The sequence below is a fragment of the Catharus ustulatus genome, chromosome 23 (genome assembly GCF_009819885.2).
Source record: "Catharus ustulatus isolate bCatUst1 chromosome 23, bCatUst1.pri.v2, whole genome shotgun sequence".
In the NCBI taxonomy this organism is placed as follows: domain Eukaryota; kingdom Metazoa; phylum Chordata; class Aves; order Passeriformes; family Turdidae; genus Catharus; species Catharus ustulatus.
The window spans coordinates 4,877,121-4,901,854 of record NC_046243.1 but is presented as its reverse complement, the minus strand read 5'-3'; the positions used below and the strand labels follow the sequence as shown (position 1 = coordinate 4,901,854).

The 24,734-nt window shown below is 48.5% G+C and overlaps 1 protein-coding gene across 4 annotated transcripts in view; it reads left to right on the top strand.

Moving 5' to 3' along the window:
- The window catches only part of KANSL1 (KAT8 regulatory NSL complex subunit 1), a 72,811-nt gene that overhangs the window by 17,653 nt on the left and 30,424 nt on the right, over nt 1-24,734 (top strand). The gene's annotated exons all lie outside the window — the stretch shown is intronic.

Below are 24,734 nucleotides of genomic sequence, written 5' to 3'. Positions count from 1 at the left end.
AACAGCTTTATAATTATGTTGTTAACTGGATGCTGTTTACATAAGTATTAGGTGTCAGTTTGTGTGTGGAGGAGGAGGATCCTTCTCAAGGCAAAAGGTCTTGAGACAGGTCAGGGAAGAAGGGAAATTTTTGTTCCAGACCCAGAATTTTCCCTGGGAGTGCATACCACAGTATTTTGCAAAAATCTCTTAAAAGGCATATTCTGTGTCTAGTCTGTGAAATCTTGCTTGCATCAGTAGATGATCTCTTCCACCCTGCTGGACCTATTGAACCTCAGTCTGTGAAGTGTCACTACGGTCAACACAAAGGTCCCTGCATGGGCACAGGGGTCCTGGTCCTGGCTGGAGTGCCAAAGGCTTTCCCATCCAGGCTGTAAATAAATCACCAGGGCTTCAGCATTCCTGTGCTGCCCTGGGGTTGGTCACATCCTGAATGGATTTGGATACTGGTGTCCAGAGTGTGTTAGTGACTGGTCAGGGCTGTGTGACATGGATTTTACTGAGCTGGGTGAGCAGTGGGTGCTTGGTAACTTCAGCATCCTCTGAGAACATGCTCATGTGGATGAGTGCAGATAAGCAGATGTTACAGCTTTTGAATATGAAATTCAGCTAAATGTCACATTATGTTTGGGGATGGCGGCGCAGGATGAATTTCTGCATGTGAAGTCATAAATGGGGCTTGAGTTTGGGTTTCTCCTGGGGCAAAGCTGGTAGCTAGCTGATCATCCTGGGTGGATCTTGTGCTGTTAGAAACAAGAGTTTAGTAACTTATTCCTGATTTATAACATCCACAAACTTACTGTTGAGATTAGTAGTAGAACTGTATTTCTAATCTTGTAGTAGTTATTGGAGGAGACATTTGATTAAAAATCTGTCCAAAATAATATTAAATTTCCCATACTGTGGGTTTCATGGCTTCACGTGCTGCCTAACAAAGTGAAATTTCCTTGCCACTCCTCTTAATCCCGAGAGGAAGTGCAGCATTCAGAGACACGGCGCGTGAAATTCTTTGCTGACTTTTCCGCCCTTTGTGTTAGTCATGCCTTCACGTTCTGAGTGCTCTTAAAAAACCAAAGATTTGAAAGCTAATAAAAAGACTGATCCCTCTATTGTCTGTGGGCTCAGGAGCTGGTGTGTGTGCACACTGGCATTTAGGCCAGGCCCAGCAAAGCTGGTTTGGAGTTGGGGTGCTCAGCGCTGGCTGTCCTGGATGGGTGCTGTGACATCGGCCCCAGTCCGGCGCTGCCAGGGCTCTGTGCGTGTTGCTGCTTGTCATGGAGCTCCTCAAGTCACCCTAAAGAGCTGCTCCAGGCTCCTGAGCAGATCTAAATGCCATTCTTTTCCAGCAGTGCTGAGGCAGGAAGGGAAGAGCTGAGTTTTCCACTGGGAAGCTGCCGTGGTGCCACAGAGCCATTGTTGTACATTGGTGTGAGTGCTGAGGCTGCTCAAGGAGCGCTGGGGTTTTTGTCTTTCTGAATTTACTGCTTAGAAGGAAGAGGTGAACTCTGATTATTTAAATTTTGGTAGTGAGATGGAATATCTGTGTAACCTGCTTTGGGAAACCCTGCCATGGCAGGGGCTTGGTCTGGGTGATGTGCAGAGGTCCCTTCCAACCCAGCAATTCTGTGATTCTGTGCACTTCTCATTGCTGGGTCACCATCCCTTGGTTCTGCAATGCTTCTGGATGTCCTGCCTTCACCAGAAAAACCTGCTGTTTGCTTCTGGAGCTGTAGAGAGAGTTGTGCCACAAGGAGTGTCTGGGAGCCTGCTGGCCCTGAGTGGCCATGTCACCGAGCCCCTCTGAGACTCGAGTAAAGCACCCAAAAGACACAAAGACATGTTTGCATCATGCTTAGATAAGAGCTGACCTTTGAGTTTTTCTGGTGTGGTGGCATTCCAGAATCAGTATCTGGTCAAGGACAGCCTTTGAAGCATTTGTTCTGTTCCGACCTGCCTGATCTCAGCTGTGGAGCGTGGTGTCCCTGAGGAATTCTTGGTTCCAGTGGTGCTGGGGATGTATCAGAGCTCGGTGGGTCCTTTGGAAGCTCTGCAGAGCTGCTGCCCAGGGAGGTGCTGTCACTCAGGTGCAGAACCAGGCCATCGTGTAATGCATAAACAAAGCAGGGAGGGATTTGTTCCACCTTCGGGAAGCCCTGCCAGCCCTGGGCTTGGTTTAACGAGGTGCTCAGGCTGCCGTGGGGAGGGCGGGTGTGTGCAGGCAGGGCTGGGCTGTGAGAGTCCTGTGCTGTGTGTTCAGAGACCCCTGTGCTGGGTTGTGTCTGCTCCAGGTTGGCAGTGCACAGGTCTGGGAGGATCAGCAGGGAGCAGCTTTGCCTTGGCTCACAGGTGAGCAGGGCAGGTGGGAATCTGCCCTGTGGAAAATCCAGACTGCCTTGGCTGGGTGTGACTGGAGGCAGCAGCTCCTGAGAACCAACCTGTGTGACTGTGGAAGGGCTCAGCTGCCCTTTGGGGTGGGCAGGGCTGGCACAGGTGCCCCTGGACCCCTGGCAGTGCCCCAGGCCAGGCTGGACACTGGGGCTGGAGCAATGGGTCAGTGGGAGGTGTCCCTGCCATGATGGACTTTAAGGTCCCTTCCAAGCCAAACCATTCCGTGGTTTTATGTTGCTGTCAGCATGCTGGGATCAGGAACTGCTTGTGAAACCTTCAGAGAAGGGCCTGGAATTCTTCCCAGTGCTGGAGGGCTGCTGGCTGAAATCTGGTTTGTGGCTGAGTGATGGTTTAGAAAGTCACCACCAAAGTCCTGTTGTTTCTGTGTTCCTGTGCTAATACATATACATATAGATAAGAAATATTTTATTTGGCTTGTGCATCTTTATATAGTTGCTTTTCTCAGACTGGTGGTTTCTTTGGTTGTGTTGGATTTGCCTGCAGACAGGTTTAATCAGAATTTGTCAATTATTTTTGACTAACCAGTGACCAGCAGTGATGTAGACATGAGCTGGTGAGTGGAAGGTGATTTAGCCTCTCTAATCCTCAGCTTCAGTCTGTATCATGGAAAAATTTTCTGAAAAGGTAATGAAACCAAATATTTAACTGGGACTTATCTTTTAGCTCAGGTTTTCTTATCTGGCAAGTCAGTGTTTGGTTGGCGGTTGCATGGAGCTGCAGAGAGGGAGCTGAAGTTCCAGCCTGTCACAGCAGAACCTTTCCAAGGGTCAGGCAGTCCCTGCAGTGCTGTGGTTGTTGGGATGCCTATGGCCACGATGCCTGAGCACACTCTAATTATTCCCATTTACTGCTGGGAAGTGCCAGCACCTTGTGCACTTTGGTGTTGCAGTGAATCATTTCCCAGCCTGGTGCTGTCTCCTCCCCGCGCTGCGTCACCTCGTGCTGCCGGGATTTCAGACTTGCTGGGCTTGGAGCAGTAATTAAGATTTCTCCCAGCTGCTTTTCCCAGCGCTGCTTCCAGAGTCCTGTGTTGGGGATGAAGGATTGGGCTGGGGGCACTTGGGGAGCGGCTGCAGTTGGTGCATCAGCTGGCTGAGAAATGGGATTTAGTGATTTTGGTTTTTTCCCTTGAATTTGTTTTTCAAGTGAGAACATGATAATGAAACCTGTATCTCAAGGCTCATTAAATGATATTTCTCAAATCCATGACTTCATGGAACTGTGATTCAGATGGCAGATCCCACATGTAATTCATAAATCAAATCCCACACTGTGGGGACTAAGGAAGCTTTTCCTACTGGTTACAAACATGTTTCACTGAATGATTTATGCAGAGTGGTCTTTTACTCTTTATCCCTTTTTCAGTCACCTGCTTGACACTTTGGGTGTTGTTTTTTGTTGAATTTTAGCTGTGCTTGTAGGTACTGTGTTTTTCAGCTGTTTATTAGAACTTGTTTATGTGTTGTGTGAGTCTGAGCAGGATGTGTTGGTCACAAGTCCTGCAAGCTCTTTCAGTCTTTAGAGAGAGCAAATCCTGAAGTGTTCTTGCTTAGCATTCGAAAGCAGAAAAACAGAGAGGTTGATGGTTCAAAAATGCTTAATCAGGTATCTGAAATAAGTGGGACACTCCAAGTCCCTCTTAAGGAAGGAGGGCAAACGAGAATAGTCAGTTATTTCTCAAAGAGATGCTGGTCCTAGTACACCTTTTGTAGATATTATGGATGTCTAATAAATTGTTTGTGACTGTGAGAGCCTTGATCGTGGTGCAAACCTCACTGGAGGTTTGGTGGCCATCCACAGACCTCAGATGAGGCAGTGGGGTTGTCTTTCATCCCAGAGGGAGTTTGGTGCTTTGGTTTAAATTTACCTGTCTGGCTGAAAGTCCCTTCCACCCCAGACCAGTCTGGGGTGCTGTGAACCAGGAGTCTCTACAAGGAATAGCGTTTGGATCAGTGCTGTGTTCAGGAAAACATTGGATTTGGTGAGGGGGGTGTGGGATGCACACAAAGCACCTTTCTGGCAGGTGTTCCTGCTGTGTTTTGGGCTGTTCTGCTGAGAGCCAGGTGGGATGGTTTGGGGATGGTTTGGTGTCCAGGGTTGCCAATGAGTTTCTCTCTGTAGCCCTCACCTGTGGGGCAGTAGGAACAGGCTGTAGTTCAGGTTTTCTAGCAGCTGTGGGAGACACCGTGGGTAGGGTTCTATAAATATTTACTTTACTTTTCATTGGAAGAAGTCACAATATCTGAAGCAGTAGGAAAAAAAAAAAAAAGAGGAGTTTGTGAGCGTGGTGTTAAAGACCCAGTGTGGTGCTCGTCTGCTTTGCTGCAGCCTCCTCTGAAACTGAAGTCGGTGTTGGAGAGAGGGAAAGGGGCCCTGTTCAGAGCTAATCTCCAACATTGCAGTCTGATACACCTCTGTGGAGGATGGGGAAAGACTTGTGTGCTGTGTTACAGCAGGATGTGCAGGCAGCCACAGCTCAGAGCTGCGTTTTTATTCATGCTGGTACTGACAGAAGACAGAAAATGACTGTAGGGCTGAGATGAGAATTACTGCACGGCTGAGATCACGAGTGGAGCAGCCCTGAACGTGGAATTCCTTAAGGAGGAGGCTGTAGAGGCTCTGCTCACAGGTGTCTTCCCCAAAGGTTTGGGGTTTCATCCTGCACTGAGCTTCCCCCTCTTTTGTTCTCTCCTCCCGCAGATCCCTTCTGGCTGCACTCGCTCAGCAGTGCTAGACTCCAGCTGGGGGAAAATGTTTTTCTTGCTAAACTGGCACTGCCCCAAGAGATTTTTCCACAGTGTGTTTTGGGCACACCCTGGATGTGGGGCGTTTTGCAAGTGTCTCGTTTCAGAGGCTTGGAGAGCTCGATGTCTTTGGGCGTCCTCAGATAAAACGCTTTGGGTAGGAGAGAACTCAAAAAATCGGCTTAGGTTTTATTTGCTGGATTTCAGAATGAAAGGAAGGGCTTAAAAATATAAATAGGTGAGGGCCTGTGTATTGCCTGGGAATTCAGATGGGAAGTGGGAAGAGAAGCTTGAATTGGGGTGGTTGCATTGCCCTTCAGTCTCTGGGGCCATCTGGGACTGGTTCAAGTCTCAGTGCACTCAGAGTTGTCTCTGCTTGTGGCTCTGCATTTGAAAGATTTGCTTTCACTTGGAGTGCTGGAATGGTTTGCTTCAGTAACATCCAGCTCCTTCTTTTCTTTGCCTTTTCTTTTCCCCTGTCCTATTTCTTTTCTTTTCTCCCCCTCTGACCTTCCCTGGGATAAGGTTACTTTCTGGAATGCCTGCTCCAGGTTTGACCTCAGCACTGAACAGGCTATTTATGGGAAGGGTACCTGGCACAGGCAGGATTTGCTAACCATGCCTGGGATTTTCCTGTAAAACTGTTTCATGGCATTGCATCAGCACCGGGGGATGATGCTTTGTGAAGGAGAATGTTTGGAAGGGACAGTCAGAGTCTTGTGCTGCTGACACTTTGTGTTCACTGCTTTTGCTGTGGTGATGGAGTGGCTCAGAAATTCTGCAGCACAGAAATTCCACAGCCCAGAAATTCTGGGCAGGTGGGGGCTGTTTTCCTTTTTGTGCCCTTCCCCAGAGCAGGCTGAGCTCTGTGCCATACCCAGGCTGTGCCAGGCAGGGAGGACACTGCTTCCCTACAGGGTGGATTTCTGAAAAGTGACTTCATTTACCTACTGGCTTAATGAAGTATTCAGTAATTTAAAGCAATGCCCCCCCAAAAAAAAAAAATACACCCCCCACTATAATAGTGACTTATTTTAATATTAAGCTCAAAACATTTGATCATCAAATTACCCAAAGAGGGAACTAGAGATGATCAGGGTTCTCCTCATGCAGTAGAGCTTTAGGCTTTTTGTATTTTGTGACATTTTAGCAGTTTCCATAGTAACACATAACGATGTTGTAAGAAATGTTGCAAGAATTTTATTTGTATAGGGGAGGACTTTCAAATATTAATGGAAAGCAGTGTGAATTGGAGGGAAATGAGTGTGATGGGAGGCAGAGGGAAGGGTTTGATGTAGTGCCTGGAGTGAGCAGCCATCCGTAGATTGGACTGGTCTTGGCCAGCAAACAGGAAAATGAGAGCTTCAGTCATCTGTGGAATGTTTGCCACGAAATCTTTCCTCTCTGGTGCTGTGGGTGAAGCTTGGGAATACCTGCTGGTATTGCTCCTGCTCCAGGTAAAGAATATTTTCTGTCCAAAGTGCTTCTTACCCCGTGTGCAGTTGAAGCTCATCTCTTTCCATGGTGTTCAGGATTTGGAGCTTTTCCTGTCAGTGTTCATGGGGGGCTCTAGGCTTAGCTCAGATAAAATTCTTGTCTGCATGTAGAAGCCTTGGAGGCAGCTCCCAGGCTCAGTCTGCATTTCCTGGATTCCCTGGTGGCTCCCCATTAATAGCCAGTGCTGGGGATGGTGCATTAGCAGATCCATCCCACTCTGGAGCTGCTCCTGTGCTTTGATGGGAGCTGCTGCCTCTGCCTGCTCCTTGTGACGCTTTTCTCCACTGGAGTCCCACATCCCAGTGGCCAGGGGGAGAATATTTCTGTTCAGATCTGTTGCTATTCCTAGGCTGGGACAGTTGCATGAATAAAAATCGCAGCAGCTAAATCTGCCTATTTTTGTGTGAATTGGAGCCCTTCTCCATGTGACTTCTGCTATTCCTGTGCTGGCTATTTCAAAAAAATGAGACAATCAGCCTTCTGTAGATCTGCATTTTGAATGCAGAACACTTGCAGGGCTCTTGCTCCATGTATGCAACATTTTGTGGTGCTGGCTTTTTACTGTCTCAGGCTAAAACAAGAAAATTATTCTCTCTCTGCTCCTTTCACATCGTAGGTAGCTCTGCTGCCATTAGCAGAGATTTCTGAAAGTCAGAGGCAAGGTGCTGTTTATACTGAGACAGCAGAAAATAATGTGAAGAAACCAAGCACATTAGGAAACCTCCCAGGGCATTAACCACTTTTCCTACGTCAGGGTGGATTAAATTGATACAGATTAATTTTCAAGTATTTTTCATTGTAATAGGCACAGCAGAGCGTCGTGTAATGACTTCTCCGAGCTTCGTTGTGCATATATTGGTCAAAATCATCCCATTTCAAATAAAATAAATCTGTTTGAGTAGTAGCCAACCACTTACAGAAGATTTCTCAGTGTGATGATTCATACTGTGCCTAAAGACAGCTTTCCATACTCAGCCCTCGCTCTCTCCCCCTTCCATCCCCCTCTCCCTGCCTCTGGAAATGGGCAGGAAGCCTGAACCAGCTTAACTCTTGGTTATTTAAACCTACTTTTAATAAGTGTTACACGTAAAAAATCTTACCTGAAGGCTCTGATTGACATTGTGTTGTGTATTAGATGTTAACCTGGCTTTTGAAGTGTGTAACTGCTGGTTTTTCTTTTTTAGCTGCTTTTTTCCTGTTCTCGGAATTCTTCCTCTAACAGTCTGAAATTACATCTGTCTCCAGTTACAGAGGTTCTGTGCTGGTTCACTCTGTTGTGTGAATCTTTCACTTGCCAGAGTGCAATCTGCATCACCTCTGGGTGTTCATGGCCAGCTTTTTAATGGAAAGAGTTCCAGATCTTTTTGCAGCTAATTTATTTATTTATTTTCAAAGTAGTGTTTATTTTCAAAGTAATATCCTCTGAGGAGAGAAAATTTTCATGATGTATCCTGGTTGTCTTGGCACAGCTCTGGCTTTGTTTTTCCCCCCTTTCTCTCTGTTATGTTAAACTCCTGAAACCAAACGCCCTCCAGGCTGGGTACAGGTAAGCCCTGATCAGATTAGCTGCTCTGCAAATTGAGTTGGTTATTGTACCAATGTTTTTGTGTACCAGGACAAGGTGCTCCTCTCTGAAAAATTAAAGCAAAAGTGACTCGATTGAGCATCTCAGAGGCTTTATGAAGAACTAGTGAAAATAGTCACAGAATATCTGGAGTTGAAGAGACCCACAAGGCTCACCCAGTGCAGCTCCTGGCCCCAACAATCCCACCCTGTGCCTGATAAAAATGCTCTGTGAAAACTTTGAGGTGCTCAGTGAAAGAGCAGCACGAGGAGAAAATGTTGAGGGTGTTTCCTTCCTTGTTGTCAGTCTGTGAGGATTTGGGTTGTGAGTTCCCAGATGCTTTCAGCTGTGGTTTTTGAGCAGGGGCTGAGTGCAGGGAGGGAGCTGAGCCCCTCTCAGCTCTAACGAGGTGATCCCACTAATGAGGGGCTGGAGCTGGGAGTTACTGGGTGAATCTGCTGGAGGAATCCTCTCTCCATTGTTTCCCTCTGATGTTGGGCATTCCTCAAAACCCCTTTCATCTCCTTCTTGTCTGCTTGTTAGCAACCATCTGCGTGCAGAGCACTTGGCTACTTTCAATCTTTGCCTTATATAATTGAAGTTTTTCCCCCCATCCTCCTTTTGGAGCATCTGGTAGGATTTTTTTTTTTTCCTCCCTGAGGTAGGTGTTTGAATTTTTCAGCTAGTCAGACTAGTACATAAAGAGATCTTCCTGTTCTGGGCTTGCTGCAGTTGTCAAACTGGGGGAAAATATTGGTTTAACTTAAACTTTTTAGGTCTGGGAGGAAAGTTTGTTGCCCAGAGCAGCTGTGGCTGCCCCATCCCTGGAAATGTCCCAGGTCAGGCTGGAGCAGCCTGGGACAGTGGAGGTGTCCCTGCCATGGCAGGGGTGGCACTGGGTGGGCTTTGAGGTCCCTCCCATCCCAGCCATTCTGTGATTCTGTAAAACTGTCATTTCCTTACGGTGTGGGAGACTGCAGCCAAAATTTTCAATAAAACATGTCCAGGAAAGCCTTTTCTCTTTGTGTTTTTCTTTTTTTTTTTTTTTTTTTTTTTTTTTTTCATTCTTTTTCTTTTTTTCCTGTTGTGTCCTGCAGAGCTCTGCTGGAGCTTTAAAGTGGTTTGGGTGCTGATTGCCCAGGGATTGGGGATTTTGTTGGGTGAGGAATGGGGGGATGTGCCTGTCCTCACTGCCCTTGGGAACTGCTGACCTGCTGCAAACAGGGGTATTAATTGAAGTAATGGAGCTCTCCTGTGTTTCACTTCATTTCTGAGAGTGGCTTGTCCCAAAGCATCTTGGTTTATTTATTTAGCTGATGCTGGGTGAGATGAAGGGGGTTCTGAGAATTTGTGATTATCTCCTTAGCTGTGGCTCCTGCTGCTGTCTCAGAACAGAGACAGGTATCTCCCCTCCTCCTCCTCCTGCCTGGAGAGCAGCAGCTGCCCGGCTCCCTCCAGGATTAATCAGCTCCATCCAGCCTCTGATCGGTTTTTGACACACATTAGGGCGGAGAGCTGATGGAAAAGTGTTGTCTTCCTTCACAGACGTAGAAATCCATGCAAAAATCTCCCTTTTCCAGTCACTCTAATTGCCTGTTAGCTCAGAGCTGGGCAATGTCACTTCTCAAGTTGCATTTATTGCACAAGATTGTATGATAATTTCAGAAGGACGTTTTCCCTTTTACCAAGGTTCTTTTCTTTTTAATGTGGATGGAAACATCCCATCCTCTCTAGTCCTGATCTCCCTGGCCCTTGGAGCGAGCTGACAGTGCAGAGCTGATCACAGTTCCAGTTCTTAGCACAGCTCCTCTGATGGACAGAACTTGTCCTGTCTCTTCCAGAGCTGGGAATCCTCTAGATCTGGGGAGGTTTCAGTGTGTAATGGTTTGGCTGCAGATCCCCCTTGGCCCTCTGGAGTCTGTGCAGCCACGGCTCTTTGTTTCTGGTACAATGACTTTTGTGTTGACTTTCCTTGTGAAACTCTTGGCTTCAAAGTTTGTGAATGTCTTTGAAAACCTCCCATGTGTTGGAGCTTTCTTCTGACATGTGCAGTGAGGCTGGATGGGCTGGGAGAGGAGCCCAAAGCAGGGAGGGGAAGTGTCAGCTCAGCCCAGGGTGAGCCTGGCCTGGGGAGGGGTCCTGGGGCTCAGATCTGGCCTGGGGAGGGGTCCTGGGGCTGTGTCAGCCCTGGGGAGGGGTCCTGGGGCTGTGTCAGCCCTGGGGAGGGTCCTGGGGCTGTGTCAGCCCTGGGGAGGGGTCCTGGGGCTGTGTCAGCCCTGGGGAGGGGTCCTGGGGCTCAGCCCTGGCCTGGGGAGGGTCCTGCGGCTGTGTCAGCCCTGGGGAGGGTCCTGGGGCTGTGTCAGCCCTGGGGAGGGTCCTGGGGCTGTGTCAGCCCTGGGGAGGGGTCCTGGGGCAGTGTCAGCCCTGGGGAGGGGTCCTGGGGCAGTGTCAGCCCTGGGGAGGGGTCCTGGGGCAGTGTCAGCCCTGGGGAGGGGTCCTGGGGCTGTGTCAGCCCTGGGGAGGGGTCCTGGGGCTGTGTCAGCCCTGGGGAGGGGTCCTGGGGCTGTGTCAGTCCTGGGGCTGTGTCAGCGCTGGGGAGGGGTCCTGGGGCTGTGTCAGCCCTGGGGAGGGGTCCTGGGGCTCAGCCCTGGCCATGGGGAGGGGTCCTGGGGCTGTGTCAGCCCTGGGGAGGGGTCCTGGGGCTGTGTCAGTCCTGGGGAGGGGTCCTGGGGCTGTGTCAGTCCTGGGGCTGTGTCAGCGCTGGGGAGGGGTCCTGGGGCTGTGCCAGCCCTGGGGAGGGTCCTGGGGCTGTGCCAGCCCTGGGGAGGGTCCTGGGGCTCAGATCTGGCCTGGGGAGGGGTCCTGGGGCTGTGCCAGCCCTGGGGAGGGGTCCTGGGGCTGTGCCAGCCCTGGGGAGGGGTCCTGGGGCTGTGTCAGCCCTGGGGAGGGGTCCTGGGGCTGTGTCAGCCCTGGGGAGGGGTCTCACCCTGACAGCTCTGCTTGCAGCACTCCTCTCAAGTCCTACTGGACTGAGAACCTTGTTCTGTTCTGTGTGTGACCCTTTTTCAGTTTTTACCAAGCGTTAAGGTCTGGAAGATGTTGTAATACTCCAAACTATTCTCATTTGCTGCCTTTCCTCATGGATTGCTTGACTGGAAGTTGCCCCAGCTCAGTTGCTTTGGCTCTTATAGACATGGGAATGTGACTTGCTTTGCTTCTGCTTGTAAATAAAAAAAAATAAATTAAAAAAATCTAGTGTTCACTTCTCCAGAAAAGCCCAACTCCTAGAAAGTGGTGACTGCAGGGTGAGTAATGCTCCATTCACTCCCACTCCTCTTCCCCAAAAGAACAGGAAAACCCTCCTGAACACATCTTTGATAAAAAACCCTCCTGATGAGATTGATGTCGTGATTTTTTGAGAGGCTGAGGAGATTTGGGATAACGATGGAAACTCTCCTTTTTGGATGAGGTGTTTCAATGCCACCAATCAAAACATCTTCTAAAAATATCTTATCTTCAAGAAGAATCTATTCTTGCAAATTGGAGCCCAGTACTAGAGAACATACTGCTGGTTGCAAAGGGTCCAAATTAAAGAAACAGACCAATATTCTTCCTTTCCAACTCCTTACAGAATTGCTGGATATTCATTGCAGGCTTGAAAATAAAATTAGAGTATGAGGCACTCCAAACTGTGGCACTTGAGCTGCAGTGGAGTTTGCTCAGAAGGTGGAAATGGCCTGATTGCTCTACAGATACTTTTATTCTGTCTCCTGCCTTGTGTCTTGGCATGAAACAAACATTATCTAGTCCTTGTGAAAAGTCCTGGAGTAGAGAGTGTGTCTTGGCTGAACCTGATTGAAAGGGCTGAGGAAAATCTATCCAAGAAAAATAAATTTCTGGTGGAGCGGCCAGCAGTGTGACATGAATCACTTCTGGAGGGATGGGCTGGTGCAGAGAGGTGCTTTGGATTTGGCTGTAGGAAACATGGATGAAATGGGGGATAAAGACCCTTTTTATGTGTCCTTGCAGACATGGTTAAGATATAACCATCTCTTTATAGCCCAGAATAATTTAGTTCTTAGTGTTTTCTCACCAGTTCTTATTCCCATCCCTTCTCTTTCCACCTTGTACTCTGAACTTTGTGGTGTTCTTTGAATCTTGCAGAGGAGCATCTCCCTTTCCTCCTGCTCTGTGGCCATGGGTTGGGAATCAGAGAGGGCAGTGTTGGCTTCCAGCCCAGAGGGAGCTGCATTGGCTTAGACTTGACTTTCTGGGGTGAGCTCTCAGTTGTCCTGGGGCACAGCAGAGGGGAACCAGGGAACTTCTCACTGCTGGAAGTGTCCAGGGCTGGGTTGGACGGGGCTGGGAGGGTGTCCCTGCCTGTGTCAGGGAGTGGAGCAAGAGTTTTAAAAGTCCTTTGCAGCCAGGGCATGGTTCCTTGGGTGCTGTCTGTCCTGTCCCCAGCCCCTGTGGGGTTGGGGTTTGTCTGTCCTGTCCCCAGCCTGTCTGTAGGGTTTGTCTGTCCTGTCCCCAGTCCCTGTGGGGCCTGTCTGTCCTGTCCCCAGCTTGTCTATGGGGTCTGTCTGTCCTGTCCCCAGCCTGTCAGTGGGGTCTGTCTGTCCTGTCCCCAACCTGTCTGTGGGGTTGGGGTTTGTCTGTCCTGTCCCTGTCAGTGTTGTCCTGTCCCCATCCAGCCTGACTCCTTGGGCTGCCCCAGGAGCTCCCTGTCGGTCTGTCTGTCCTGTCCCCAGCCCCTGTGAGGTCTGTCTGTCCTGTCCCCAGCCTGTCTCTGGGACTGTTCTGCCTGTCCCCTGTCCCCATCCAGCCTGGCTCCCTGGGCTGGCTCAGGAGCTCCCTGTGGGTTGGGTTTACCATTCCCAACCCCTGTCGGTCTGTCTGTCCTGTCCCCAGCCTGTCTGTGGGGTCTGTCTGTCCTGTCCCCAGCCTGTCTGTGGGGTTTGTCTGTCCTGTCCCCAGCCCCTGTGGGGTCTGTCTGTCCTGTCCCCAGCCTGTCTATGGGGTCTGTCTGTCCTGTCCCCAGCCCCTGTCGGTCTGTCTGTCCTGTCCCTAGCCTGTCTGTGGAGTTTGTCTGTCCTGTCCCTGTCAGGGTTGCCCTGTCCCCATCCAGCCTGGCTCCCTGGGCTGGCTCAGGAGCTCCCTGTAGGGTTGGTTTCCCCTTCCCTGTCTGTGGGGTCTGTCTGTCCTGTCCCCAGCCCCTGTCGGTCTGTCTGTCCTGTCCCCAGCCCCTGTCGGTCTGTCTGTCCTGTCCCCAGCCCCTGTGGGGTCTGTCTGTCCTGTCCCCAGCCCCTGTCGGTCTGTCTGTCCTGTCCCCAGCCTGTCTCTGGGGCTGTTCTGCCTGTCCCCTGTCCCCATCCAGCCCGGCTCCCCGTTTGCCCTCCCAGCAGGGAGGGGCTCTGTGGCACAGGCAAACCTGCCACATCTGCTGGATCCAGTCCCGCATTGTCCTTGACAAGGAACGAGCCTTCCAGTAACTCACCTTGCCAGCGAGAAATAGGATTTATTTCTCAGTTTTTTTTATTGAGAGCAGCTGAGTTGCTTGGAATCGGTGCAGTGTTTAGTGACACCCAAGGAGGATGTGCTTTTGTGAATAGAAAATGCTGCTTAATTGCTCAAGACGGCAGTTTATTCTTTCACATTATGGAATTGCAGTCTGTGTGAACCCAAAAATGTGGCTCTGAACTCATTATTTTGATTTCTTGCTCGCTGCCTTGACATAGTAGAAAGCATCTCTCCCTTGCAGAATGAAATGCTGAATCTTTCTGTTCTAAATGAGATTAAATTAATACTGCATTCTGGGGAGCTCTTTTACAAATAATCAGCAGCATTCTGCTCTTCTGCAGGACTGTGTTAATCATCAGACATGAGCTGAAGGACTGTGGCCACGTAAAGCTGTGTAGCAGGCCAGCAAAAGGCTGGAAAGTGCTGAAGGTACCTCAGGTATCTCTGGGAAGAGAAGCAGGCTGCAGGAATCCTGAGTCACAGAAATAAAATAAATGTCATTGACTGTACATTTCCCAACCAGCAGCTGAATCCAACTGTTCTAAAGAAAAAATGGTTTTGTTTTCTCTTGCACATGTGACGTGCAATCCTTTTTTTAGCTACTTGTGTTTTTTAAACTATAGGGAATTGTGAATGACTTGTGTGAATTTATAGTGAGTTTTGGAAGGCTTGGAAGCATTTTGGGGAGTGTGTGTGTGTACACACTGTGCGTGGTATAGAACCAACTTTTTCAGAGAATTCTCTGTGTTTATTTAGATCCCAGCAGTTTGAGATTCCTGCTCTCACCTCTGTAGTTTCAGGTATGGCTGAGTTTGTTGGCTGCAAGGAGGAAATCTGGAGTGTCTTTTTCAGTGCAATCTCAATATAATTTTATAAAAGCAGGTTTTGGGACAAACAGGAGGTGAGGTCTGCACCACTGGTGTTTTATCTAAAGTTTTCTAACTTGCTGTGACAAAAGCAGAGAGCTGTTAGATAAGGAGCTTTTAAAAATGAGGTTTGTCAGTAAGAAAACAGCCTGTAAGCCTTGCTGAGTCAGCCTTCAAATGGAATTAAGTGGTTGCAAATTAATTTGTTCTTAATAAACTAAGCTGAACACAGTTACCAGTTTGTCCAGGGCTTTGTTTATAAGGTCCAACAGACTTCTTGTAGCTTTTTTGTTGTTGTAAGTTCTGGTTTTATATCAAATCAGACTTCTTGTAGCTTTTTTGTTGTTGTAAGTTCTGTTTTTATATCAAATCATGAGTTCTTTGCTGCCTTATGAAGGTCAACATCAGGATCCTCCTGTGTCAGTCTGGGCTGGTGTCTCTGGGGAGGAAAGTTTTGCCCAAACCATTGACTGCTGTTTTTAGCTCACATCAGCCTTGCTCTCCCCTTTTTTTCCTCCAAACTGGAGGCTGAAGGTTTGTGCTGTCACACCTGCAATGGAAGAGGATGTTCTGAGGAGGAAGCAGTGCCTGTGCATGTTCTGTGTCTCAGGCTGCAGATGTGACAGCATTGCCCATTGCCCCAGATCTCCAGGGATGAACCTTCCACACCTCTTAGCAGGAATAGTTGGCACAGTTTGCAAAGATTTTTTTTTATTAAGTATAAATAATCCTTGACTGAAGCCCAAGTGGGTTTTTCAGCATTTTATTTTTTTCCTTAGAGAAATAAGAGGAAAGTGCTGCTGTGGGAGGTAAAACTTCAGCTCTGGAATGTGCCTGAGCATCTCTGGCAGCTCCAAGGATCTGTGCTGTGTGTGAGCTGTTTGCTCTGAGCCCTGGTGGCTCCCAGGTTCACTGGGTCACTGTGGCCACCTCTGCTGTGTCCCTGAGCTCTTCCAGCCCTAACAGGTGTCCCCCTCCAAATATGTGCCAGTGTTTGCTGTCTGCTGGGGAGAACAGTGTTCCTTTGTGCTGTTTGGGAGAGGAGGGAAGCCAGCCAAGTCCAGAGCTGCTCCATGGCAGAGCCCATCTCAGAGCTTTGAAGTTGTGTGCTTTTTAAAATGAGACATCTAGGCTGCAGCTCTGCAATTCTTCCTTGCATTCACTGAAATGTGCTTCAGTTAGACACATGTTCTTCTACTGAGATTTCTTCTGTTAAAATTCTGTCTGTTTTTTAATCCTCTTTCTGTTACTGCTCTGATGTTTTTGAGAGAGAGCTGCTAGTTCTCTATCCTTTTGGGGGACACAGCAAACCCAAATATTCTGCTAATTAGTCATCTTCTTGGTCTCAAATGCCACCTTTTTTAAATACCTGGGCTCTAATTTGGGCATAAAGACTGGACATCCCTTTAATTCCTAGGAGATAAAAGCAAATATCTTAATGCAAGAAACGTTGCCTGTCAAAATAAATTAATAAGACCCTGGGAAAGGTTTTATTGGTGCCAGCCCAGCCCAGGCTGCTCCCCTGCCTCCCCAGCTGGCCAGCAAAGGCTGAGCTCTGCCCCAGGAACATTCCCAGCCCCACAGCCCAGACTGGGAGATCTCAGGAACAAGGACAAAATTCACAGCTCCAGCCAGGCTGGTTTCCATTAGGAGTAAGAAAAATGTGAAACCCTAGGAATTTTGTCAAGGCTTTTGATATGTGAGTACTGAGTGTTCTGCAAGAGGAAAATAAACTTTGATTAAAGACTAAACTCTGTTCCAGAAAGTCTCAGCACAATGCAGAGAGGCTGTTCAGGTACCAGGAGTGAGACCTGGGCTGGGTGTTTGGTTGAAGCCACTTGCTGTGGCTTTCCAGGAGGCTGCCATGCTTTTTGTGGAAGTTTGGAAACTTCTTTGATTGCTTCTTGCCTGAATCTCATTTTGGAACTTACTGCACATAAATATTTATATAAATATTCAATGTTTGTGTATAATACTTTGGTTGAACCTTTTAGAGCTTTTCTTTTGCTAAAGTTTCTCGTTGAAGGGGTTTGCTGTCACACTGTGAAGGTCAGAAAAATTTTATGGGCCATAAAGTTGAGACTTTTCAGGCTCTCTGTATCCCATGACAAAAGTGAAGCTGCTTGTTTTGAGGATAATCTGCCATTTAGGAATGGTTTTTTGATATTATTTGCTTTTAGGAACTTGACTGTGTGGATTTCTGTTCCTTGTCTCCAAAAAGCAGACATTTGTGGAGCTGTGTACTGACAAGCAGAAAGACAAATTCAGAATAATCTGCTCTGGAAAGAATCCAAGTATTTTAATTTGTATGTAATTCTAGTATCTCTCCTAGAGCCAAGCCTGCCCTCCTTAGCTTAATGACAACGCCTGGTACACGGTGTTTTTATCTGCACAAACATGAACTCACCTGGCAGTTAAACCTTCTTTGAGGTGACGTTTTGGAGTGTGAGAGGTGCTGTCTGTGTCTGCATTGTGTGTGTGTTCAGCACAGAGCAGGAGCTCAGGGCAGGCTCTGGCAGAGCTGTGCTCACCCCACATGTGTGATACCAATCCCTCTGGCTGATAGGTACATATATATATATAGCTGTGATGGTTCTGGGGCTGGGGAGGGCTCAGGCTGTGAATCAGCTGATGGGCTCAGCAGCCCTGTGGCCACTCAGCAGCTCCTGCTCCGGACCTTCCTCTGCAGAGGCTTCACATTTCTGTGCAGGCTGGGCTGATGTCACTGCTGTGAAATGAGCTCCTGCTTCACTCCCTCTGCTCAGGAGCTGCATCCCAAGGCTTTCCTGGCATGATCCCGTGTTCCAGAAACCACGGAGCTGTGCTGCCATTGCTGCCTTGGCGCTGGAATTTCCTCAGTGTCAGGCAGGCAAAGGGCAGAAGGAGGTGAGCAGAATAAAAGCTCATCCAGGGCCACAGCAGGGACACCTTCCACCATCCCAGGCTGCTCCAAGCCCCAGCCAGCCTGGCCTTGGACACTTGCTTTTGCCTTTTTCTTAATTCTAATTTTTTGTATTATTGTTGTTCTAAAATATTTTAATTTAAATGACTCTGTGTGTACTTCAGTCAGGTCCTGCTGCTGTTCTGGGGGGATTGTGCAGCTTAGAGCTGCTGTCATTCCCAGCAACAAGAGGACACATCACAGGGTGTTAAGTCCTTGAGAACCATTCCTGTCTCCCTGAGATTGTGGTGCAGCTTTAAAAACCTTTATCTCTGTGCTTTTGCTGAGGGTTATTGTTGCTTCCCTTAGTTCCCTCAGCAGAAGAGCTGCCTTTTTCTTTGGTGTCTTGGCAGATTTCCTCTTAAGTCTTATTTTAGCGAGTTGAAAGAGGAAGAGGGCACAGGGTGCTTTTTGAAGCCATATTCACTGAGGATTTATTCCCACCAGCGTTGTAAAGTCTGGAATAGTTACTCTGGAATTCTTTGCTGTTTTGAAGCAATTACAGTTTCTTGGTTTCTCAGTTGTGGAGTAGAAGATGTTGTCCTATAAAAGAAGCATTGGAACAGGAAGAGGGGTCACAGGTTTTATTCACTGCCCCAGGATTTATCCACTTTGTCTTGAGGCAGGTTTCACAGGAGCTTGTGAGAAAGGATGAGAACAAACATGGTCAGCTCTCTTCATCATGGAATAGTGGGTGATGGAGCAGAATTCCTGCATGATGAATTTGGACATTTATTAATCCCCCCATTCCCTCACCTTTGTCCCTCTTTCTTTGTGAAGTGAAGCCTGACCTGGAGTTCCTGGTGAGCAGATGCAGAGATGCTCCACTGCTGCAATTAGATAATGTTTTTGCACACAAAAACAGCTGAAGATGGGCACAGCCTGTCTTTTTCCTGCCCTGTGAAATCAACAGAGGCCTAGCTAAAAAAAAAAAGTTCAGTTATTAGTAAATACATCTTGAAAGGCTTTGGGTTTTGTCAACAGTGTGAGCAGCAGAAAGGGAGGGAGGCAGATGCTGCTGATGAGTGCTGCAGGGAACACAGCCCTGATTTTGCAGGTCTGGCTGTGTCACCTCTGTCACACCGTGTCTCTTTTTTCCATTAGCTGCAGGACAATCTGAGTAATCAGATTCCCCGGTGAATTGGAGCTGGGACACTTTCCTTGTTTGCTCTTGTCTGGGTGTGATTCAGAGTTTGCACCGGGCTTTGGGAGGGTGACTCGCCTGGGGCTGTGCTGAGGAGCTGGGATTGCTTATTAGGAGTAGCTGCAGGAAAAGCTGCTTGTTCCAAGTCCCTTCCACCTCCCTGTTTTCCAATTATGTGTTTGAATGTCTCCCTGCTCAGCTCACCTGTTATAAATCAGACACCCACAGGTTACGTGACCCTTATCTCTGTCTCCTCTGATAAAGGTCTTTAAATGATGTTTCCATTAAGATTTTTAGCAAAAAAAGGAGGATTGCTTTTAAGGAGCTAGCTGTGTTTGAACTCAGTTTTATTTCAAGTGTAGGCCAGCCCAGGTGTTTAGGATGCCCTGTGCAGGTGACTGTGGGACTGTAACCCTGACCTGCTTGAAGCTCTCCTGGCAACACCTTTGGTGCTGTGCTATAAATAACTAGTGACTTTCCAAACATAATTAATTTCTTTATTGTCCTCTGAATAACGTGTGAAGCAGGTGTGAGCTCCACATCCCTTCCAGCAGGATTTCCTCCTCCTGGCTGTGCCTGAGCATCTCTGGCTTTAAAGGTGCAGCCCTGGATGGAGTGGGGCAGTGCCTGGGGCTGGAAGAACAAAATGATCCCCAGAGAACAGGCAGGAAAAGAAGGGAAGCAAGCTCAGAGAACTATTGTCATTTACTTAATATTTTCTTAATATTTTCTGGCTTGTTGATGGATCATTTACCACCCCTTCCTTCTTGTTTAAAGAATGCTTCACAGTGGTCTGATCCTGCAGTGCTTTTCCTCAGTGATTCAAACTCATTTTTCTCTCCATCTTTTAAAAACCCCATAACCTCCAGTACTCCCATTTTCCCTATATTCTCGTGTGTCAGCTGCATGCAGTCAGAAGTGTTAAGTGTGTTTTCATGCTCTCTTTTGCTGTCAGTATCAGTGAACCATCTTGCTGTCAGCGATGTGTCTCACTACTTTTTGTTCCTTCAATCAAGGTTTATTTAGATTTTTGCTTTGCAGACTACTCAAAATGCCTCCTGTTCCTGGTGTGTCCTTTCAGTTGCTCATCATCTGGGATGTGGTTTGTGTGCTCTGTGGGTGAGAACCATGCTGATGCTTCTTGGTGAAGAACCTGTCGAGTACCAAAGATTTTTTTCAAGGAGAGTTGTCTTTAGGCATTTAAACACATTTATTTTTTTGTTACATACGTGGAGTTTTAGACTTGGAGAAACTTAATGTGTACAGAAAACACTGAAATTACCAGTGCACTTTGGCTCCATTTTCAGGAACAACCTGAATTTGAGGTGCTGGAAGGTGAACAGCAGCTGGTGCTTGGAGATGTGATTTCCATGTACAGGGGTCCTTGTCCAAAATAAAAAGGATTTTCTGTTTGTGTTTTACCTCTTGTAAAGTTCAGAGCATGGATCTGTTTCTTCAAACTGGGATTTCATTGAAGAATTCCTTGGCTGCTTCTCTCTTGGCTCAGATGTTCTTGCCCCCTTCTTCCTCCTTGTCTCCTTTTGCTGTGCCATCTGTCTGTCATCTGCTTTCTCATTTCTCTGACCTATTTATGAAATATGTTTGCACAACCCCTTTTGCAATGGCTGCAGTGGAGTGTTGGAATTGTGACCAGGCTTATTTCCTGTTCCCCTTTGTTGAGTTTGTCAGCTCCAGCCCGTTGGATTCAGGGGGTGTCTCTGGTCTTGTCCTAAATGTCACCAAAGTGGTTTCAAGCTGGGGCTGTGCAGAGAATTTCTGTGTCAGGACAGGGCAGCAGCGTAAACCTCAGAGGCTGGGCAGGGTCTGAGTCCTGGCAGGAGCAGGAGGAGGGTTTGGGTTGCAGCTCTGGCTTGTCAGAGTTGAGCTCTGACAAAGAGGAACTTTCTTTGCGAGGCTTTGGACAGTGATTTCATTGTCCCAGCACTGCAGGGCACATCCAGCCCTGTCACCAGTCCAGCTTCTGAGCCCACACCTGTCGAGGGGCAGAGCAGCCCTGGCTCCTGCCCTCTGGTTCTCTCCGTTCTCATCTGGAAGGATTAAGCTGGGATTTGCTGCAGCTGGTCTCAGACCCGGCCCAGGAGCGAGCTCTGGGCAGGATGAGCCAGCACTGGGGACAGGCAGCACAGGCCTCCTGCTGTGGGATCCTGGAATGGGTTGGGCTGGAAGGGACCCCAAATCCCCTCCATCCCACCCCTGCCATGGCAGGGACACCTCCCACTGACCCATTGCTCCAGCCCCAGTGTCCAGCCTGGCCTGGGCACTGCCAGGGATCCTCTGGACAGCTGTCCGCCCTGCCCACCCTCAGAGTAAGGAATTTCTTCCCAATATCCCATCTAAACCTGCTCTCCTTCAACTTAAGGCCATTTCTTCCTCTTCTTTACGTATTCCAGCCCCCAAACCTCCATGCAGTGCCTTTTCCTGGTAGAGCAGGAACTTAATGACTTGGCATGTCCCAGTCCAGGACCTGGTGTCCCACCTGGCAGGGAGGGAGTGCTCTGAGTTAATTTTGTGCTTTTTAAAAATGGTTGTAAAGATCTTAATATGATCTGGGCTGGCCATAGACATGGGGAACAAAGCAATACTGAGTGTTCATAGGCAGAGGTGGCTGGGAAGGGGTGAGAGGATTTTGAAGCCCTCCTCAATTTGCCTGTGCCTCTGGGTGGCAGCTTCTTCAGCAGATACATCTAGGAAATTCAGCCACTCCTTCGAAAGTTTGTCCAGTCTCAAATGCTGCAAAATCAGAGCTTTGGGGGAAGGGTGGATTTTAAAAACAAAACAACAAAAAGGCAAAATAACACTTGATGCAGGCTCATGATCAGGTCATGTTTTCTTTTGTAGGTCAGACATGATAATAAATATGTTCAGGGTTACTAAAGGGGAGAAATAGCTTTTTGAGTTTTGTTTGTGGTTTGTTTTTTCTTCCTTTTTTTGAGACACTGAAGAAAGAAAATGGAGCACAAGGGGACAGAAGGAATTGCTGGACACAGTGTGTCCTTTCCCAGCTTTAGGGAATAGCCAGAGTCTCTGGGGAGAGCCTGAGCTGCAGGGAGAGGAGGAGGAGGCACTGGGGAGGGTGTAGCAGTTGTAATGTGGGAGCAGCTGCTCAGCCCTGCTCCCCAAATTCACATTGAGGATGCCTCACGTAGCTGAGCTAATAAAAAACCCAAACAACAGAGTTACTACATGAGTGGATTGTTAACCTGCAGCTGACCCCTCGCTTTTAATCTCAATAAACAAAATGAAGTCCATATAACCACTCCTAAATTTGTGTGTATCTGTGACACGTATTCTGCTCCAGAAGAGCCTGGCAGTGGGGGAGAGGGCAGCTATGGGATCAGAGATGCCACAAGGTGAAAACCCTTTCTGTGTTCTGCTTTTCTTCACCCACCTCCCCTGTGCTCGGGAGGGAGCGTGGGCCTGATCTGAGGGAGCCTTTTTGGCGAGTGCTTAATTAATTAAAAGAGAGAAGTTAGTAAATTGATGGTTACAGTGGAATGTCTTCTGTCTTAGCATCTAAAACCATTCCACTGTGAAGTGATCTTGTGCCTGGGACAATAAATACCCCACAGATAACAGAGCCTCTTGACCGTGAGCCAGAACTCCTCTGGCCGTTGAATAGATGAGAAAAAGATGTCAAGTACCAGGGCCAGGATCAAACAGCAGATCTGTGGTGGAGCACAGAATTAGCAGGCTGGGACTGGGGGCCCAGCTTTGAGCCTTTCAAACCATAAGACTTTATTCTTCCCCCCCACTGCTCTGCCACGTTGCAGAAGATGGATGAGAGCCCTGGGTCAGGATTCCACAGTGTCCTGTTCCCTAAGGAAAAGTCTTACTTTGTCCTGTAGTAAATAAGAATTAGATCCCCACCACGGATGTACAGACAGGGACTCTGCTATCAGCTTCTTGCTTTTCTTCCTTTTTGTTTGTTTGTTCCTCACTTTTCTCCTGGTCACATGTGGGTTTCCTCCCTGGAGTTAATCCCTTAGCTCTGCTCTCTGATAGTTTCTGTGTTCTGTCTTTGGGCTGTTGGCTCTGTAGGAGAAATGCACCTGCACACGTGTGCCTTTCCGTGTTTGGACTCTGCAGGGTTCATCATCCAGTGTAAACCTTTCCTGCAAGGAGTCCTTGAGGTCTGGGGGCTCCCTCAGGGTCTGTGCAGCAAGCACAGTCTGGGATTTGGACAGTGGGTCTGTGAGCATCACCCCTCAGCTCTGCAGCCCCATCCAGGTCCTGCTTCCCCCCCAAATCCTGCTCTCAGGGTTTGGGTGACTCCATGCCTTTTCCAGCACAGTAAATGGGTGTGTGTTTGGACATTGAGGCTTTTGTCAGCCCACAGCGAGCAGCAGAGTTCTCCTGTGGCTAAAGCTGTGTTGGGGACGCCCTTGTTTCCCTGGGGTTGTGCTGAGGGATGGTTTGGCAGCCTGGGATGGAGCAGGGCACAGGTGGAGCTGGCAGGAGCCAGCGTGTCCTTGTCCCAAAGGGGACAGCAGGGTGTGAGCACAGGGCTCAGCTGCAGCTCCTCTCTGTCTCCATCATTTCCTGCAGGTCACCCAGCCTGGTTCACTCCAGCCCTGCCTCCTCTGTGTGTGTTGGGTGAAATGCTCTCCTCTTACTGCCCAGAACTGGCTGGGCTCTGAGATTCTGGCAACACCTTCAGAAGATAGCATGGGCTGGAAGAGTGGCTCTTACACTGTGCTCTGTGGGACCAGGCAGAGGGATTTGCAGATTCTTTAAATGAGATTCATCAATGATGGAAAACTTGATAAAGGAGCCAGGAATGCCCGAGAAATTCACGGGTGTTGACAGACATGCACTGGTGCCAGAGCTGAGATAGGAGTGGAGGGAAGTGACATGATGTGTTGGTGGTTGAATGCAGATGAGATGGGAAGCTCCCTGAAAACCCCTCATTAGTGGCCAGAGCTGCTCTTCTGGAAGATTCTTTGACCTGAGCAAGAGCTCAGCCCTTTCTTGGAAAGCAGAGCTGCTCTTTTGTGTCTCCCATTTGATGTTTGAATCCAGTGTTTCTTCAGTCCTTTGTGTGCCAGAGGTCGCTGATAAAAGGGGTTTCACGTGGCCCAACAATGCAGATTGTGCCTTTCTTCTCATGGAAATACAGCTGGATTTTCACAGCCTTGTTTGGCCATCTCCAGCCACCCCAGCACAGCTCTGCCCTGAGCTCCTTCCTCTTGTGCCCCCAGTTCTGCCCCAGCCAGCAGCTCCTGCATCCCCAGGGATGGGGTCTCAGACTGGATCTGGTGCTGTGAAATCTCACTGCAGCTTTGCCATGGAGCACAACTGCTCAGTCCATCATTCAGAATAGTTTATACCTTGTGACGTGCTGGCTGTCCAGGGGTGAGGGGCTGGCAGCAGCTGCCCTGCCCTGTTCCCTGCCCAGCACAGCCTGGCTCACACCACTCCTGTTCTCCCTCTCCCTTCCCATTGCTCTCTGCACTTTTTCCACGCTCCTGTACTCTACAGCAGTCCTGCAGCCAGGATTATTTTATCCCATTTCTTAGATAAAGGGCTTGCAGGCCAGAAATGTGTTATTTCTGTGTTAACTGGAAGAGCTCTTTGGGTTGAGAGAGGAAACTTTGCTTGGATTGATGCCAGAAATAGCACGGCTGTCCCTTCCCTTGAGTAAATGACCTTCAGATTTAATATTGATGTGTGGCTTTATTCTCACTCTGATTCAGACTAAAGAGGAGATCCTTGCTGGGAGCTGTGTTGGGAGAGGCATGGGTAGGGACTTGTGCTAAGAGGGGCTGCAGAGGGAATATCTGCATCCATGGGTGTTCTCTGTCCCTGAAGGACATGGTGTTCCTGTTGCTTCAGGCCAAAAAAGAAAAGGAAATTTCATTTTTCCTACAACTCTGAATCTGCTGGGATTGAAGGCTTGGAAATCAGGGCAAGCCCCTGAGTGAGTGAATGGTCCTGACTGGGATTCACTGCTGGAACTTGCAGATTGCTGCTGCCCTGGCAGGTGCAGTTCTGCTCAGTGTCCCCTAAATCCAGCATTAATTCTCCCTTA